At 36.9% G+C, this 21,002-nt stretch overlaps 1 protein-coding gene across 1 annotated transcript in view; it reads right to left on the bottom strand.

Moving 5' to 3' along the window:
- The window catches only part of Ca-beta (Calcium channel protein beta subunit), a 168,693-nt gene extending 159,280 nt beyond the window's left edge, over positions 1-9,413 (bottom strand). The window contains exon 1 of the mRNA XM_090387645.1: positions 9,275-9,413. The gene's annotated coding sequence lies outside the window, so the exon portion shown is untranslated. The remainder of the gene's footprint in view (positions 1-9,274) is intronic.
- Between the last annotated feature and the right edge of the window lie 11,589 nt (positions 9,414-21,002).

Below are 21,002 nucleotides of genomic sequence, written 5' to 3'. Positions count from 1 at the left end.
TTATGTGGTTGCTACAGAGATGACAAAGAATCAAACAAAAAAAATATCTTTCTATCACAACTATTGGGTGAATACAAATCTTTCTTGACCTCTGCTGGTATTATTGATAACAAATGTCTCTTTGATTCTTATCTGAAAAGTCTAAACGTTCTCTTCATTTGGAAATTAAGGCTTTTCATACAAAATTTAGTCCAGGTGTCCAACAAAAAATTAATTAAAAGATATATAGCATTCTTCCTATTCTCTCTGACTTTTGTATTCCTCTGAGATGGGTGTGAGCTACAATATCAAGAGAATACTGTTCGTGTATTATAATTAGTTAAAATGTTCAACCACTTTATCTTATTCTCTCTATATCGCGCTAAAGTGGTCAATAATCTCAAGTTTCCAAAACTTCGGAATCACTCCTTGAATCTCTAAATTTATTTTTTGAATTGTTCAATACTATTTGTGCCCCACTTGGTGGCACATTCTCCCTTAGAGGCTTGGCTCTTCTCTTACACAGTTATACGGCAGATTAAAGTCCACAGACAAGATGTTTCTTGGCCCATCGTATAAATTAATTAATAAACTTAATATTGATCCTATTCTGTTTAATGATGATGTGAAGTATTGGAGTAATGTTATCTGGTCAGTTCCGAGTGGGCAAACCTCACTCCAGAGTGCGATTTGAATGTTATTGGCAGAATATTCAGATGGAGTTAAGTTTATGGTTATATATTGTTTGTTCTACACTATACAATCAATTTAATTATTTTTTTTTCGTATTTAATTTATGTGCAGTAGGTTCATGATTGTATTTTAAGCTCCACAGGCCTGCGTGCGGTCCAGGATATGTAAGCTCAAATCATTTATGTATTCGCACACGTTTGCTAACAATAATTTTCATATTATATCTCGCTGATGGGAGGTTCCACCTGACGAGTACTGGTACCAAGTGCACAGGGTGGTTATTATTATTTCACAGTGTATGAATGTATACTTATAGTGACCGAACACTAATTCACTGTATCGATGTAGATAAATTCGGCAATCTTGAGTCATAAAATCGTCATCCGTCTATGTCCAAGCTAAAGAAGGAAAGGCAGACTGGGAAACGAACCCCCTAAAAGAAAATCGCGGATAGGCTGGAAATCAAAAAATAATTTGTTCGCACTAGTTTTAAATTTCTGTATTTTTAATTTTCAGAAATAAGTGAGGAGGAAAGTTGTTCCAAGGACCAGCTACACATATCTCAACGTAACATTCACTCAATATTTTGTCCTTCAGTTATTTCCTCCAGGATTTTTTAATATAAATTGAAATGCAACACTCATTTTACGGATCTTCTGTAACTTAATAAAGAAACAAAAGCAATTCTATAATTAATTTCATTTTCTCCTAGATTTTAATAACAACTTAAATAATTATTATATTAATCACGTTTCTACATCCGTGATATTGTATAAAACCATCAACTCCATTCTAAATTACAGGAGGATCACTCTTTTACTGTAAAAGAAAAACTGATCGTATCGAATGACTTCATAAGATGGCTTCTCGATAATTGAAAGTGTACGTCTCTAATACGACCTCCATTTATCTATAAAATGTTGAAAATAAGATACAACTATGCGTAGTTCTTCTACTCTGCTCGATTCATTGGTCTAAAGTTTGTGTGTACACTTCGTGTGGTGTTGATGTATTGGGACTGTCATATCAGACATTGCTATTTATTTGGTAGTTGTCTGGATCATCACTGTCAACAAAAATGACACGAAACCCTCTCGAAAAAAAAAGCTTCGCACAACGTGAATGACACTGGGGAAATGCGCTATCCTTGCTAAGGACAGCACGTGATCATTTCAAGAACACCTAAAAGCAATTGTCTGTTGTTGACGGTAATGAAGACTATCTCATCCACTCTTCTACGTCACCTTATCATGACATATGTTTGTCTTTTGGGAAAACTGGCGACATTAACTCAATATCTGTATTTCTTGTAGTTACACCTTAAAAATGTTCTTAGTAATAAGAACAAAGATGTCTGAACAAATGTATATATAATAACTGTTAAAAATATTACAAATCTATCGATAAACTATTTTAGAATAGGTTATTTCCATCCGGATAACAAGAACACTTTTGTCAATTAAGAAAACTAGTTAAACGTCAAACTATTTTATGATTCTGTTCCTTTTTCAATCACACTGATCGAATTACTTCATATTTTTCCTCCCGAACTACTAAAAATTACATTATACTGATTGAAAAGGCTGGTATAGTACGTCTCCCTTCGATTTGGACATCTCAGAATGGTTGTGTGCATACACGGGAGTGGGCGTTTGCACTTCCAGGAAGAGGGAGGTGAATGTGCATTCACCTCCTGCGCATTTTCATATAAAATAATTCGGGAAAAGAATCCAAATGGTGAAGGATGCCAAAATCGGCATAATTCCAATTAAGCCAGCACAACTAACGTATGTGTTCAGATGGAGCTAAGAAGCCATTTTAATAATTTAAAATATAGCCCAACGTTGTTGTTATTTTTTTCCAGAAATGTCACCTTCATACTGGAGGATAGACACTAGCATCCATTGTACCAAGGTGAATTTCAGTAAACAGCTCAAGATGTTGATTAACTGAAAAGAAGTGGTAATGAAATCCAGTCATAGTGGATTCTTCTCCAAACGCTTCTATAAATCTTCAGGATATCTTCTTAAAGACATCATGAATTTTTCCAAGAGGTAGAAAAATCTAGACATTCCTTTAACAACAAACTAGCATTCACACTTTCTGTGACAATCAATATTATGAAATGCTACTCAAATATTATACATTACCGAATTTTTAATTTTTTATAATACGTTAAGTGTCTCCTACGGCTTTTTCAGCCAGAGCTTCTTTGAATCTTGAAAACCATCTGAATGTTTGCTCTTTTGATAAGCTGGACTTAGCGCATCGTGGCCTAAATCGCCCTTGCGCCATAAAAACCGAAATCAAATCTTTTGATAAGCATCCTATTTCAGAAGCTATTCGTAATATGGCATGTGTTTCTAGGACTGTTCACCAAGCCTGAAACAAAACATCAAGTTCTATTTCAAAGTAGAAAAAACTGCGGCGAAAATTATCCATAACCAGGAAACCAAATTTATGTATATGCAAGGCCATGCGCTCTTTCAACTTCATTAAGTTTGGCATGGTGCTTTAAAGATGTCGGTCAAGCCATCAAATATAAGCCTCGACTTTTCTAAATGCATTACAAAGGGTAAAAAAAGTTAAATTAAAATGTACAGACATTTTAGTCTCTTCCTTGTTGCTTTACACTGATTACTTTGTCTTTTTGTTTTATTTTCAAAGAAAGACACAATCAGAAAGATGATGTGCCACCAGGAAGTCGTGATATAGTCAACTTCATGTACCAATGACATGCCATCATAGATGAATCATTTCCTTCCTAGGAAAGATCCAGCTTTTTCATGACTGCTAGTTATACCGCAGTAATCTGAACTTCCTGGACTACTCTTAAAAATGGCACCTTCTTGGTTTAAAAAAATCAAACTGCTAAGGTGGTAAGTTCCATTAAAAATAAGGTGTTCTAAATCTATCCTTTTTGGGTCCCGGAACTTCAGTTTATAATAAATTTACCATAAATAACAAGAAGTTATACCATATACGTATTACCTGGTTATTATATTCAGCACGCGCTGCTTCGGATAAATTTGCCCACATTGTTTTAAGTCTGTACAGTACAAAATCAAATGACAATTTAACTCTCACAGCCCTCGTGGAGAGCAAGTGGTTATAATCACTGTCCTGTGCCATCTGAAAAAGATCTGATTCCGAAGCACAAGGTACAAAGCGGTTAGGCTGCTGCATCCTGACTACTGCAAACAGGTCTGGAGGCCTTATTTTAGGAAGTCTGTAGATCGGCTGGAAGGGATGCACTGGAATGGAAGAATGCAATGAGATTGACGAGGGGGAATGAAAAGGTGCTCTTACCAAGAAAGGCTTCAGTTCTGCAAATTGCAGTCTGAAGACTAGGCACCTGCGAGGCGATCTGGGTGAGATTTAAGGATTTCAATGGATTGAGCAAGCTCAATGCTGATGGCATTCTTCCTCTTGCTCAGACTACACACATGAGGGGGCATAAATTCAAATTGAGGAAGGATGGTTGCAGCACAGATGTTCGGAGGTTTGCCTTCTACCAGCGGGTAGTTGATTGTCAGAACTAACTTACATCTGTTGTTGTGGATGTCGGTAGTTTCAATAATTTCAAGGAAGAATTAGATAAACTATTGGAGTGGGTGGTCCAAGTGATGTGGGAGGTCTCTTTTTTTTGGCTGATGCTGTTATAAACTTGCATCATTTGCCACTACTAATACGAGGTGTGGCTATAACTTTCCCGAACTAGAGCTGTTGTAGTCATGTTCGATGACTGAAAATAAACGAAGTGGTATGTTGTATTTCAAACTTCCTCCAACAGATAATGGCACGGGGGTTGTCCAATAGGCGGATAAATTGCAAGTAGCAACCAGTTTCATTAGTAGCGTTATCGTTCCGTGTCACGATGATTTTGCATTGGAACAACGAACGAATATTAAATTTTGCTGTAAACTGGGAAAATCTGCAACAGAAATGTATGACTGAGTTCCACCGACATTGATTTTGATCTGTGGTCCAGTGTTTCGGCCTATAGGGGAAAAAAAAAAGAGAAAATCCATATTCGCGTGCCGTCACCATTCCTGTAACTATCATTAAAACAAAAGCTGACTCCAAGTGAAAGATATTCAGACTGGCTCAATCGGTCTATCAGGTTATACCCGGATCGTACTCTGCGGTACGGCCCTATATCATGAGTACCTCAGAAGATCCAGTTCAAATGCAATTATTGATAACTCAAAGCTATTTAAGTTAAATCTTATATTGGAGAAAGCGATATATTCGCTGTGATTTGTGTATTCCATGAATGTTATATGTATTATATTGTTGTTCTATGTATTATATAGATTATCTAAGCATTCTATGCAGTTTTACTATGTTTTTGCATAGGAAAACTGCATAGAATGCATAGATAAAAATTGTTTATAGAATGAAACGTTAAGTCGTAGCGGTGTATTTGAATGGTATAAGCGGTTCAAAGACGGATTTGAGGATGTTCGCGATGACCGAAGAAGTGGGCGTCCGTCAACCTCTCTACTAAATGAGGAGAGAGAGAAAATGTCCGGAAATTGTGGCAAGAGATCGTCGTTTTACCCTCAGAATGAGGGCTATAACCTGCTGGATATGAATAAGGAGACGATTCTTCAAATTCTGCATAAAGAAAATTTATGTCATGGAAAGACTTCATCCAGACTTGTCAGGACAATCCTAATTTTCTCGACTATAGTGTCACTGAAGATGAAGGTTGGGTGTTTTGGTACGACCCAGAGATGAAACGTCAGAGCATGCAGTGGACTTAAAAACCATCATAAAATCTGAAAAAAAAAAAAAAAAAGTTTCATTTACAAAAGTCCAGGAGGATGAAGATGATGCTAATCTTGCTTTTCGACAAACATGACATGATCCACAAGGAATCTGTACGTGAAGGGGAGAGTCAATGTTGCATCCTACGTACAGGTGCTTAAGACTATTGAAGCGCTTCCGGGTGAGGCCGCAATTTTAATAGAAAAGCAGCTGGTTCTTGTGGCACGACAATGCCCCCGCCTATTTCGCACTTGTTGTGAAAAAGGTTTCTGATGAAAGATGGCACTATACACATCAACCATCTGCCCTACTCTCCAGATCTAGCATCAGACTTCCTCTTTCCCAAGATGAAAACTGCCCTCAAAGGAAAGCGATTTCAAATTGTTGAGGACATAAAGAAACACGTAACAGCCGAACTGAATGTCATCTGTTTGGACGCCTTCCCAGACTCTTTTCAGAAACTTTGAGAACGGTGTAATAAGTGCACTTTTCTTTGCTGTGTTCTTTACTTCATTGTGCTCTTTTTATTGCAGCAGTCCGAGAAATTTATTGTCACACCTCATACATGGGTAGATGAGGTTCAATTCGGAGTCGCCCTCGTGGGTAGTACAGTTGGTGGAATCGCCGTCCTCCCCAACCCGGGTGGAAAAGACCAGAGTTTGATTCCTGTCAATGATGTGAGGCATTTTTAGGCCCTTTTTATACAACGTGGCTGAGTTAGACGATCTCAGGCGAGGGTAGCATGGTTTTACGTCCAGAAAATATAATCGCTGATACTCCTAAAATCATAATACAAGAACAAGAAGATTCGGAGTATAAAACTGAACATTTTTTTCTTTTTAATTTCATCAAAAATGCGTAGCTGTTCTAAAGGTGTAACTTATGTGCACGTTACAACGAGTGATCTAATATTAAGTTTGCTAATTGCGTTCTAGTACGAGCAGATTCTCACGCTGTATTGTACTCCAAACGAGAACGTATCCAAGATATTCAGCCTCTTAAAATCAAAATATGGCATCTTAATCCGAGATGAGCATTATCAGTAGGAAGGACAGCATTTTTTAATTTATTTCAATTTTATTCAAAGTTAAAATTGAATGATCCCCCAGCTTATAAGAATCCTTTCTAGACTAGTATACCGATTTTTTTTTACTTATATACTAGGAAATATTTTATTTGGGATATTCTACATTCAATTGCATGTGGTTTACTTTCTAAGCATCGTGGTTTGCCCACGTACCATTTATTTATTGCAGATTAAACACCGGGGATGTCTTTCAACATACTTTTCCATTTACAAGATCTCGTTATCCATCCCTCAGCATTATTAATAATTACTTTTTAATTCGTACTTCGGCATCTTATCTTCGTTTCGTATACATTTCTTTCTCTCATTATAATGATGAACGAATATCAGTGACATCAATCAAAACCCAGATTCTAATAAAACAATCAGAAAGAAGAATAACTTTCGATATTATCGAAAGTTATTCTTCTTTTAGGAATAACAAAACAGTTCATTATTTATCGCATAAAGTAGCTTCAACTAACAGCTTTGAAACATTAGAAATAATAGACTAAAATATATCACAAAAGCGTCCTTTTCTTCATGATTTCATAAATTTTACGAATTTAAATTTAGTTTAGAAAAATAACCGGTTTAAAGGACGAAAAGATTTCTTCAGAAAGAGAGCGTTGTCATTCACTAAATTCAAACATATGGTGGTGGTAATGGCATGTAATTTTGCTCGCCAAACATTTCCCTAAAGATACACATACCACGATGAATCAAACTTGCAACTATAGTACGCGTTACTGGTTTTCCCAAAATACAACGGCCCATTATCTGAAAGTCCTGAGGTACTTCAAAGCTCATTCATTGCATGTGTTCTTTTACAAACCTTCTATCTATTTTTGTCGAAGTGATAATGTTGAAATTTTAGTTTAAACATCGATTCTGAGAATCTACAATATTTCTCTGTGTTATCGTTTAAAATTTCATGATTCTAGTAGTTAAAAAGATGTCTGTGTCATCAAGTATTATTTGAAAAGATATTGGTTAAAAGAATGTAGCTATAAATGCTCTATCCTTATGAATATATTTTGTTATTGTAATATCGTTTGTTAATTTTCAATATTTTAAGTATAATTTTTATGTAGAATTGAGTGATGGAGTTTAAGTCAGACAACATCATGTGTTTACAAGAAAAAAAGACTTTAAATGTTAAGGAAATATGTGACAGATAAATCTTTATAAAATTCAAATCAATGACACGCATCTTAAGAATTTTAAAAAATCCACCAATATACGTTATTTATTAATAAACACGAATTTGTTAATTAGATTTACAATTAAAATATAATTAAAGTGGTAGCCTCAAAGATGGCTACCAGTTTAATAAAATTATAAATTTTATAAATTATATATTTTAATAAATATGTTAAAATTAAATTGGTTTAAAATTAATTTATGGTTTCACAGATAAAAATTAAAGATAATTTTTAAAAAATAATGCTGACATATTTATTACTTTTGTTTTTAAAAAATTATATAAATTCAAATGTAATTTAATTTTAAAAAAATAGGTTTATGCGTTTAATAGAAACATGACAAGTTAAGTGATATTTTCTATAAAAATAAAACATTCTTCATCAATACTATACTGTATTATAAAACTGCATATTATAGCAGAGTTATTAAACGACAAATATTTATCAAAGAAGATTATTTAAATGAATTAGAATTAAATCAAAGTAAATCCAAAAATGAAAACCAAATCCAAATAGGAGAGATATAGATACGTATATTTTTTGATGGTTTCCATCGAAGTAAATTCAGCATCCATACAAACGTCTCGAGTAAAAGAAAGAAAAAAAAAAAAATAGAGGCTAAGAAGAAGGAAAAAAATAAAGCTACGTTTTATAACGAGTAGTCTCAGTATCCCATAAAAAGAAACAACCGGTCTTCTTAAAATGAAATAACCGCTAAACTCGTGAGAATTAATACACCTATAAACAGAGAGGATGGAACTGACTTATACAGATGTCATCCCAGATATGAATCTTCTTCAAGCTCCATTTTCGTACAAGGTTGTCATTAGGAATTGGGACAGAAGAACATTAAATCTTCATCTGTCTATCCATGAACTGCGAAGTATTTTTTTTTTTTATTTTTTTGTACGAATATTATCCAAAATAAAATTAAGATTAGGATAAAAGATAATCAGTTTGAATATCCAATCTTTTGCAACTCGCCAAAGAAGGCGGTATCCAACCTCGAGTAATATTTATGCACTAACTTTACCTATGGATAAACACACATACATGTACGCGCGCGCACACGCACACACACCCGCCATTCTCCTCAGACAATGTGCAATCGTATCGTATAAATATAAGAACAATATGCCATTTTAACGAAAAAGCTTATTATCAGTTCATTTTTTTCAAGACAATAACCGAACACAGCAACGATCTGGGAAATTCTTGATGTCAACAGAACAAGGTGGAACAAATATTAATAAGGGGTCTGGCTCATAGCCAGTAGTTTGTGCCTCTGTATTACGTTGCGTTCCACCCTTTCCGTGGAGAGAAGTAACGGCATACAGAAAAAGAGAAAAAGGGAGGATATAAAGAATGAAGAAAAATACGAGAGACTGAAGAGAGAGAGAAAGAGGAAGAGAGATAGAGAGCACCAATGAGAGAGTGAGAGAGAGGAAATGGAGGCGAACGAGAAGCTAGAAAGCAGGTTTTGCACACAGTACGTTAATGGTATACGCGAAGGTAGTTGCAGCGAACATTGCGTTCTATCTAAAGAAAAGGTACTTACAGTTCTGTGGATTAGTTTCATTGACACGCTACAGCTACAGCTAATCTTTGGGGATAATCCACCAGAGTTAAGCAGACTTGTACGGATGGAGGCTGGTACTACGTTGAAGGAGAGATATCTATCCTAGCGATGCGATAAATGCAACTATGGGCGCCCAGCCTTCCAGCTACAGCACGAGCGGATACCAGACCCTTTAGGTGGCCAATGGGAAGCCTTCTCTCAACGCGGTCTGCCGAAAGCCAATGGGGATCCAGCTCTGAAGGAGAAGGTTCCTGTAACCAGGTGCTGGGCATGGCGTGCGTTCGGAGGGTTGGTAAGACACAAATGTAGCCCACTTTGACAACATTTTTGTTTCTCGATTAGTTTGTTGTGGTCGCCAACATGACGAGACGCCCGGCTAGCTGGTGTGTGGTCTCACGTGTGGAATATAAACGAAGGAGGGGGAAATTGGAAATATTTATTGACTGCCGTTCACCCGGTCTCCTCATTCTTCTCAGAGTAAACTCTTCCGCCTGCTGGAGCCACTGGCTGTCATTGAGTCGCGTGCGAATGTGTGTTGCTAAACTCCATTTCTTAATTATTTTTCCTCGAAACGAAGCTTTGGGATTTTGTTAAGTAATACACGGTTGCGAATTTCCCGGCAGTAATAAAATATTTCCGTATCACGGTGGTCGCTAACGCGCTCGCGCGCGCGCGCGCGCACACACACACACACACACACACACAGCGGGTAGCGTAGGCATGCAACAGGCGCCTTGATTGATCATGTGACCTATTATTCCCTCTTTGATAGGGGCGTGTCGGTTGCTAACCCTGTTGTTGTGAAGGCACGCTCCTTCAACTGGACTATAACATCCCTTAAATGAAAGAAATCGTTCATCGTCGTGTCACGTGATGTCCGCACCCACCCGTTATCTGAATGGATGCAGTCGTCTGGGAAATTTTATAAATTGAAACTGTTCGAAGCCTTCTAGATTAAGCCTGCATTCAGTGATTATTGGTGCTGCTTTTTAAACGTCTTTTCTTCTACATTCATTAATTACAGGCCTCATGTTTTTTTAATCAAAATAATTAAAAGAAATATGATTTTTCAGTATTTCTGTTGCTTGTAATTATATTTCTTCCTTCCAATCAACAATGATTATCATCAAGTCCGCATATTATTAAAGATCCAGATTCGATCCTAAACAAACAGGAAATATTGTATTACGATTCGAATTTAAATGTACGATAAAAAATAAATAAATAACGCAACAAACATCTTTCTCTTCAGAAACATTTTATTGTAAAACTGTTCACTTAACAAGATGAAGTAGTATTAAAGATTGAAGTTGCACTGAATGCTCAAACTGAGACTGTCACAAAATAAGGATTTACAACTGCTTTTATTAATATAATTTTCCCATCACTCGAGTCTGCATATTACAGTAGAGTAAAAACGTTAACTACCCTACAAGTACAGTATACTGATTCAAAAAATAATAGAACGTATGCATTCCAGTTCTCTATTTGAAAGTATTTATCAAATTATTTCTTACGAAACGGATCACAACGAGTGGTTTGGATCATCTTAATAAATTAAGCAATTTATGAAACTCAAAGCCATTCTTCTTCCAAAACTATCATCACTAAAGAGAGGTCTAACGCTTGATTTCTTATTATTTGATTAAGAGAATAATACCAATTCTTCAAAGTATTCGCGTCTGAAAAATGAAACTGAAAATAGATTAAGTGCGGCTTTAAATTCTTTCTTCTCACCCAGTCCATCTAATTATTTAAATTTACTATGAGTCTCAATGTGAGCCTAAATATCATTTAATATTCTTACCTTCCTTAAAATTCTTCTTAGATGTAACATAAAAATTAGACAATTTCTTTTCTTAAACATAATGTTGTAGTATTGAAAGATAAAGAAATTAACCTGAGGTGTGACTACATCAACTACCCTATTGCTATTGTTTCAACAGCTAGCAAAACAAAATAATGGAAAGATGGAGGTAAAAGTCCGAGATAATTATTATCTTCTTTTAGATTGAAACTGTAACACATTCGCCTGCAAATCGAGATTATTAACTACTTGAAAGTGAAAAGGCTAGTGAGAAGGAGGGAAATTATAATCAGTAGTAGCAAAAATGAAAACAATAAAGCCTACACGCGTACTCTCAATCAATGCTCAACTTGTTTCCATTAGTACAATCGGAGCACATCCTCCGCATGATTAAAAAGAAAGCCATCTGTAAATGTTTTACTAGATTTTCAGGTTTATTTAACTAACTAAATTTTGCAAACAGTGATGAAAAGTGATCGAATATCTTATAAAAATCTAATATCTGTAGGAAGAAAAGCATCACCTATATTAGCTTTTTATTACGCTTTAAATATATAAAGGGAAAGAAGAAACTCTCGCAATGTAACCCCTCAAAACATATGGGTTTATTGTCTTTTCCATTTGCAGCCTCGTTATCTTATAATTCTTGCTTCTGTACGATAGAATGAGATTAGAAATATGTATCTGCCATATGCAAAGCACTGTACTCGTGCAGATTGGTCAGTGACCACAAAACTAGTTAAAATAAGCCCTTCCTAACACAGAGCGATTCAATATGGAAGGAATTTACGCATGGCGTTCTCTCCACTTCGTTTCCAAGATAAACAGTCGTTTCGAACGTACGCCCACGCATGCAGTTCTGAATAGTCAGCTTGTTTAGCGATACGACCTCTGGTGTATGCACCTGAAAACAACCACCCGATAGACAACATATTCAATAACGTAGTCGTCGAATGATGTTGTCAATGAAAGGATTATTTAACTGCGCGTATATTATTACTGTATTATTCAAGGCTAGAGAATTTCGAGTGAACTTTTTTACTCCATTGTGTTTCACAGTTTGGAATTCAGTCAGCACGGTGTTCCTCAACCTGTGAATGCAGTTTCCCTGCATAACACTGATGTATGACAGTGTTGCGGTGCTATTTCTGAATACAACATAATTCGCACATAAGTATAAAATTAAATTATTTTTATACGTTATTTGGCCGGTTTAGTCGATTTATTTAGTCAGTTAAACTATTTAAATTGTTTATATTGAAATTAAGTTGAATAATAAAATATATTTTACTGCGTTTATAATTTATCTTTTGAATCCGTGTAATATCACAAAATATTCATGAAATTGTTTAAAGTCAGTTTTAATTGTTTAAAATCTTGTAAATAAATGTAAATGTTCGTATATTCATGAATTTACGTGATAGTTGAGTAGTATCTAGTAAACATTTGCCCTATGAGACAGTAATCAGTTCTTAAAATATTACATTCTTAAGCTGGCTTACGTTTGCAGTCTAGAAAATACATAACTGGAGATTTTTAAAGAAAGTTCTGTTTAGACTATCTAGTTTACATTTTGTATAAAATATAAACTCTTTTGATTGCGCAGTAAAACAAAAGTGTGTGCATTTTTCTACAACGTTCTACAGTCTTTTTCAAATGCAGACACCCCTTGAGTTACCAGTTTCGAAATTCGCATATATGACAATTTTATTTTTAGGAATGTTTTTCATAACGCTGGATTCAATTCCAGTTAACACGAATCTATAATAGTTTGCTTGAAGGGATTTTTAGAACTAAAACAAGCTGTGGTGCATGTATTCAAATAAAAACCCTTGGAAACGCACAGATATTTCTAGAACTACGCATTTAAAAAAATCCTGTCCATAAAAGGGCACTTTGCATGGTTGTCAAGTGATCGGGAGAGTCTTCGATAGAGTTGACAAAACATGTGTTAGAAACAGTAAGTGGATAACACAGATAAAACATTTTATGATCTAATACAGAACATAAAGAGATTTCTGAGATACTCGTTTTTCCTAACACGAAAATTTCTTTCCAGGAGTGCAATAATTATGTATCTTGAGGGATGACAATATACACTATCTTTTCTAGAGTCTTCACGTGAATTGTCTAAATTAGATTTCTAGGATTATCGATTACAAAAGGAACTCCGCACTTGTATCCCTCAGCAAGTATGGAATATAATTCCAAAGATACCAAAATTCTCATTCTATCACCAAGTAGCTTCCCATAACCACAGAAGAAAGCTTTGAAACTAAAGAAACCCCTGTGAGCAGAAATAAACAGCTACACCCCCTACGATTCCCAAGAGCTAAATAAAACTTTTTCAGGATCAAAAACAAGTCGGTAGTCGACACAGGGGCTGACGCTGTGTTTTAGAAATACAGTACAACAAAGTGCATTACAATTTTGTCTCGAACTGAAAACTCCCCCTATGCTCTAGGCTAATAACGTTTTAACTATCCAATCAGAGGGTGATCGAATTTTCACGTGACTACTTTTGTCTTATTACTACCTTTTCAGAAGAACTTGTTCGTGAAGAGTAAATTGTGCGTGTGCAGATGTAGGGGTATAGACACAAAAGATTTTAAGCTACTTAATTTGTTAATACTGATGGACTGCGGCTTATACTTTTCATATTTCAACTTATACACACTATTACATTTCACAGTTTCATTTTTCTATTGCTTGTTACATCGCTAAGGGATAGGAACCATTACAAGAAGAGCTGGCCAACTTCGTCAGAGGGCTACGTCAACCAGAACAGATGATCTGATTCAGAACATCGCTTAACTGGCGGCTCTTACAGCAATACGGAAGAACCCTACGATGTCCTGTCATCAACTGTCTCTTGAGGTTGCTGCAGCCACAAAATGAAAACATTTCCAACCGGACTGTGTTAAGAAAGTATTTAAGTGTAGTTGTTGCGGACCTCGGGGTTTCCCCCATTAGCTGCTTTTATATTTCTTCTGGTGAGGCTTGCGCTATAACCGATCATGTGTATGTAGTGTTTGTTGTATATTCTGCTGTCATCGTGACGGGTGCCTGGAATCTTACCAAAAGTCCCATCCTAGTATCAGAATCAGCTCCTCAAGACATTCTTTTCTTCGTTGAGGAAAGAGTGCAAATATCATTGATCAAATTTCACCCCATCAAACTATTAATAGGGAAAGATTCATCATTAACAAATATACTGTATGTACTATGTACAATCAATATCAAGTCTTAGTTGGCTTCAACAGTTCACCAAACAATACAAATCCAAAAGGTTAATCCACTGGGGTAGTATTACCAAGGAACCAAAAGTAGAATCTTCAGAAGCAGTAGAAATTCAGTAGTTCTAATATATAACAAAATGTTTGCCATCTAATACAAGTAATTACTGTGAGAACTCGTAGTTAAAGTCACTTTTCTGTACACCAAACCTGAGGTACAAAGAGTTACAAGAATAAGAGTCTATCTTCGGTTAACTGATCGAAGTTCATCCTCCTTTTGAAGACACGTGTAGCAAATGTATTAAGAGCATGCATTAAATGCAACCTGTGTTAAGAAAGAAAACTTTAAGTGGAATCTTTGGAAAAACGACAGTAGTTTGTATCCCGTTAACCCTGGCGTATAGGGGGGGGAACCCTAGAGACTGCCATGCAAACACAAATACCTTAAAATCTCATTAATACCAAAAACACGGCGGAGCTCGTAGAAACTGGTGCCATTAACATACGACTTGGAGCCCTGAAAAATGGGGTGCAGTTCTGTTATTTAATGAGTCCCGTTTTAGCCTACAAACAGATTCTAGACATTATTTAATCTGGCAACAACGAGGAATGCGGTACCGTCACTCCAACATCAGAGAAAGGGACACTTATGGTGGAAGCGGTGTTTTCATGTGGAGTGGAATGATGATCAACAGCAGCACCCCTCCATGTTTTTGATAAGGGTATCATAACTGCGCATATGCATGGAAAAACAGATCCTCGAACCCTACGTGCAACTTTTTACGAGTGCGGTTAGCTCACATTTTCATTTCATGCACGATAACGCCACTGAACATAGAGCTCTAGTGGTGGAAGAATATCTTGAAACTTAAGATATCCAACGACTGCTGTGGCCAGCAGGAGCACACATTTAAATCCGAACGAACATGCGTGGGACGCCCTTGGGCATCGCATTGCACGCCGACAGCCAACTCCTCGGTTACTTGCTGAGCTAAGGTCTGCGCTGGGGAAGAATGGGATTTGTTGCCACAGAATATTATAGACACTCTTATATCGAGAATGGGTGACCGCTCTCAGGTCTGTTTAGCTGTTGGAGGGGATCATGTGACCATATCTTCGAGCACGCACATTATACGATTTCTGTCATGGTTAGTAACTCTTATACAACCCCTATAAATGTCCCTTATACCTGTTCCTAAGTTTCTCGCTGTCTCCTCATTTCTTCGTTCTACGGTACACCACCATTCCAAATTTTGTCCCGCTTCGTCGCAAGCAGCACGAGTTACACCACGATTTCTAGGTATTGTGTTAATTTTGTCGAACAGTGTATTTCTCACGAACAGGAAGACAGGTCAGAACATCTCCACCAGTCACATTCCCAATCTGCACAATAACAGTCTCAGTACTCTAAGATAGCAATTCGTATATTCGTTTATAATTTCACTACTGTGATGTGTATTCCTGCCAATTGAATTAGTATATTAATATGTAGTGCATACATATTAATGACCACTCCATCACTTCTTCCAACGAATGCTAAAAGAGGAGGTTATTCCGAAATCATGGAAAAGATTATGTAAAAATATATTTTGCTCCCTTTTAAGCTCAAAACTGAAAACAATTCATTGCATGTGCAAATTATTTAAATTTTCTGTTACTTCTAAAGAGAAACTGCACTTCGTATTATCAAAGGAGGCAAACAACAGAATAGGGAGGAGTTTGAAGAATAATTAGAGTGCAATGGTTTGAAACTAAATGAAAAGAAAACTGTGCAAGTGGCCTTCACCAACAGAAAGAAGAAAAACGAACACAATTTTTGTAAATGGCACCAGAGTAGGGTTCAGTGCGGTACAGAGGTTGAAACACTTCTAAGTAAATTCCGACAACACCGAAAATTGATAGAACGTGACCGTATTCCCGCTCCGATTCACCTAACTATAACATATAGAAATTGAAGTTAGTGAGATCTTCAGCATCCACGAGGAAAATAAACATCTATCTGCCGAGTCCTCTCTCCAAATTTAGCTAATAATTTAGTTTCAAAGATTTCCGATCTTTGTGGTTTATTACACTCCAATATCGGATTACTTTTCGCATTTTTGTGTATACCACACACCTGTATACCAGTACATTATTTAATATTGATAGTACAGTACTATTGATATGGCGTGGCGTGGCGTGGCCAACAACACGACGCAGAAGAAATCCGGGTTGACCATGAAGGATTGCAAACCAACAGCAAACCAACCTCGAATGAAGTCCAGCGTTTTATGAAAAAGGAAATTTAAAAAAAAAAATAAAAAATTTTATCGCAAAACTCCTGATCAAAAAGATTCGTAAACGCATTTCGCACCTCTTGTTCATTTTTCCAGTTAAATACGTACAGATTTTTAGCTCAAATCGAATGAATTCTTCATTTTCTTGTTGAAATTTAATTAAATAAACGAACACGACCGCGGGTATGGGTTTAAACCGCTACCAAATAATACTTAGAAGAATATTCATAATTAAAGAAAAGGTGTATAAATATATGCACATTGGCCAAAGCACTGCGAACCTTTTATATTAAGACAGTCACTGACAGAAGAAATGCAAAAAGATGGGAAGTAAACTATAAAGACTGCGCAGCTGTTCGACTGCGGCAATCTGAAGCCAAAATGGGGGAAACGCGTGCTCTATCAGACTTCGAAAAGGTCCTGAACATCTGTAGTATAGTCAGAGAGATCCTCGACCAACAGTAACACCAGACATAACAACCACCCTGTGAACTTGGTACCAGTACTCGTCAGGAGCCAGGATTCAAGAAACGAAAGACAACTGGTTCCTCAAAAGGATCCACCTGAATGGTTTTTTAGAAGAGCCGCTTGCTGGAAAGCAAGCGGCTCTTCCGCGTCTCGAAGGCGTAAATGTGGCAGAAAAACAATAACGAATCCGTCGTACTCTAAGGAAAATTGTAAGGAGAAATAAGACGTTCAGTGTGCAGCAAATAACATCTGAATTCAACCCATTTCAACCCGTACCATGTGCAGAGAATTGAAGAAATTGGATACTTGCAACGGCCTACCGATTCGAAAGCCACTTGTTGCAGAGAAAAACAAAACTATTGGACAGCGGAACAATGGAAGAAAGTCATGTGATCAGACGAATCACGATAAGCTTTGCTTTGCACTGATAGTAGGCCGAAGTGTGTGGTGAGAACCTCCCGAAGCGATGGACCCTGCTTTCCTTATTAAGACAACCCAAGTATCTTGGAGGTCGTTGTTGGGTTGTAGGACCATCGGCGCTAAGGCCATTTTTGCTCAGTTTTTTTTTTTTTTTTTTTTGTCTGTAAATTGCGTGTGTTCTGAGATCGCTTTTCTGTTTGCTTGACGAAAAACCCGAGTTTCCTGGAAAAAAAAACTATGCTACCCTCGCCTGAAACTGACTAATGCAGCCATGCTGTGACCCATAAAAATCCCCCCCCCCCGTGATCGACGGGATTCGAACTCAGGTCTTTTCCATCCGGTGTGGGAAGGACAGTGGTCCTACCAACTGTGCTACCCACGAGGACTATTTTCTTACATGTTAAGACAACCCAGGCATCTGGGAGGTAATATCATGGTACGAGGAGTCTTTTGTTGGCATGCACTTGTTCCGTTGATACTGGTGGAAGGTCGAATGTCATCCAAGTAGTACCTTAATTTTGTATCGAATTTACTGCGCCCTGCAATGTTACACTTTTATCCCAAAGGTGATGGCCACTTTTGGGTGACAATGCAACCGAGCATCTTGCCAGAATCGTACAAGAATGTTTCGGAGAGTACGACATGGATTTCCACCATCTTTCCTGGCCCCCAATTAACCGATCTCAATCGTATTGAGAATGTGTGATATGCTGGATAGAGGCAGTCGGCATCGAAGTCCTCTCTTCCTTCAAAAACTTTGTCGCAGCTGTGTTTTGCTGGAAGAATAGTTAAAATTAGACCAAAACGTCCAAAAAGCCTTATGGAATCCATACCGCACCGCACAATTCTGCCGGATTCGATACTGAATAAGGGTTCTTTTTGTTTTTTCCAAGTGTGTGTAGCTGCAATTAGTAACTCTTAAAATTAAGGACGAAAACGTGTATATAATTTTCACAATTAAAGTAAAGAACACAAACTTTTTTTTTATTAAAATCGTCATCATAAAGACAACAAAATCATCAACACATATCAATAAAAAAAGGAACTTTTCGTGGTATCATATGTACAAAATTTAATACACCACGCAGTATAAAACAAAGTAAAATAAGATATTTTAATGATGATATTCTACCGTATTTAATAGATACTTAATTATCTTCAGTACATCCCAGGTCCTACATTTCATAGGTTTCACTGGTTTCGAAATTACTTCTTTCAATATCAAGAAGAAAATAACGCATCTTATCGCGTTATTTCCTTCTTGCATAATAAACAATCTCCGTGTAAAATCACTTCAATTTGTTTTGTCCTCCTCTTATGGATTTGTGTAAAGTTTTCTGGTTACCTTATTAATTTTCTCAATCTTTTCATTCTTGGCCCTTTTTTTTGCATAATGTTTCTGGAGTATCAATTTCACACCGTTATATTTTCGTCGCGTTCATCTTCCTCTTCCATTTGCGCTCTCTCTCTTTCTACCCTTCCCAGCCTGATCTTTCCGTGTCTTTGTTCATCTAGTTTTCTATTTTGTTTTCAGCCATGCATTCTTGTTGCACATATTCACATTTAGGAAAACGCTGCCAGCAATAAATATTCCATCACCTAAGAAACGGAATCTTCGGTGTATTTATCATAGAAGATAATCATTCTTCCGATATCCCAGTGTATTTCGTATACCTCCTGCAATATCTGTTTATATTTCATTAGGAACTGCAACTTTTGAAATTCCTCATACCTCGTCCGATGCTCGTAATGTACTGACATCTAAATATAGAATTACGTGAATAAAGTTACACATCTACAAGGGGTGCAAAAAATAATGGGAAAACCTCTGATAAGAGTTATAGGTATGCACCAATATGATGTTGATCCACTATTTGCTTTTAAAACAGCCCCCATTCTACATGGAATAAGTTCAAATAAATCTTGAACTGTCTTAAGAGGAATAAATTGCGATTCTTCAATGAAGTACGTTTCACGCTCCTTGGGTGATGAAGGTGGAGGTAATCTGCTTCCCACTCTTCACTCTAAATATGCCCACAGTAGATCAATAACGTTTAAGTCTGGTGATTGTGCAGGCCATGCTCCTCAAACCAAGATTTGACACATCTTGGAGTATTACATCTTGAAACGTAGAATTTTGTGGGAAACAACATTTGCACTATAAGATGGTCACCCAGAATATCAAGGTGATCAGTGGCAGTAATTTGCTCATTCAGGGTGATGGTAGGACCTAAAGAATACCAAGATATTGCTGCCCAAACCATTGTTTATCCTTCTCCATGTTTGACGGCTGGCAGAAGACAGTCAGGATGATACGCTTCCTTTGGCATTTGCCAAACGTAGATTCTTCCTGAAAAAGTATGTCACGATTCATATGAAAATATGACACGCTTCCAATCATCAAAATCATTAATTGTCAATTTTTTTTTTCTCATTCCATCTTCTTTCTAGAATTATCATCAGTAGGGAGTGGCTTGGCAATAGTGACTCTGCCATAAATTTCAGCTTTATGAAGTTCTCGCCGAACTGTGTTTTGGTATAAACTGGACTACTTAAACTCGTATTAAGTTCTGCAGTTATTTTTGAGTTATGTTTTCAGACTACAATGCTTTTCGGTGTCCAGCTGTCTTTCAGTCAGCTTCGATTTTCTGCCACAATTCGCCCTATCAGATTGTTTATCCACGCAGACATCACTTTCGATATAGTTGTTATGGATACATTAACCAAATTGGCATTTTTAATCACCGATGCCCCTCCCAAACGTTCGTCAACATTATACAGCCATTACAAAAACTTTCATATCAAGTATTTCCATTATTTTGTTCACCCGCCTGTATCTCTAATAATAAAATTACTCTTGTGGTAATTATACGAAACTTTGAAAGAACAAGAAACGCCATCTAAAATATGTGTGGGAAATATTTTCCTGGGATAATGAATCACAATTACGAACCATATACGGATAAAGGAACGAGAAACACTTTTTAAGAAGCGCAGCAGTTGTAAAGTTAACTGGCTACTTGAACCACTGTGAAGATTGAACACTCATAAAAATATAAAAAGACTGGGTACACGATACCGCATGTATCCTCTAGTTGTTGTTGTTATTTTGGTTTTTAGGAGCATTAGCAACTAAGGCCATATTGCTCCGGGATATGCGGTGGTCATTCCTTGACCTTTCCGCATCCTCCGTATTTGGTGGTGACGGGCTCGAACCCCGGTCTAATCAAGAAGCGTGTGCTACGCACTGCTGCTCCTTCCCACCTGGCTACGGAGGCGCCTGTATCCTCTAGTGCTGGATCAGACAGCATGACACCTGTTAGTGTCACGCTGTTTGACACTGTGAGCCTTAAGTCCAGCGACAGCAGCCCGATTAGGTGGAAACCATAATATTATAGACTCCTCTTTTTGGTGGGAAATCGAATATTGTCGTAGAACCGCGGGTGCAGAATGAGAGGCAGCTTCCAAAGTGATGCAACGATACTGCGCGGGAGTTCTAT

The sequence above is a fragment of the Mastigoproctus giganteus genome, chromosome 13, assembly GCF_048544385.1.
Source record: "Mastigoproctus giganteus isolate SK-2022 chromosome 13, ASM4854438v1, whole genome shotgun sequence".
NCBI lineage: Eukaryota > Metazoa > Arthropoda > Arachnida > Uropygi > Thelyphonidae > Mastigoproctus > Mastigoproctus giganteus.
The sequence above is the reverse complement of the archived record's forward strand: the minus strand, read 5'-3'. Positions and strand labels throughout refer to the sequence as shown.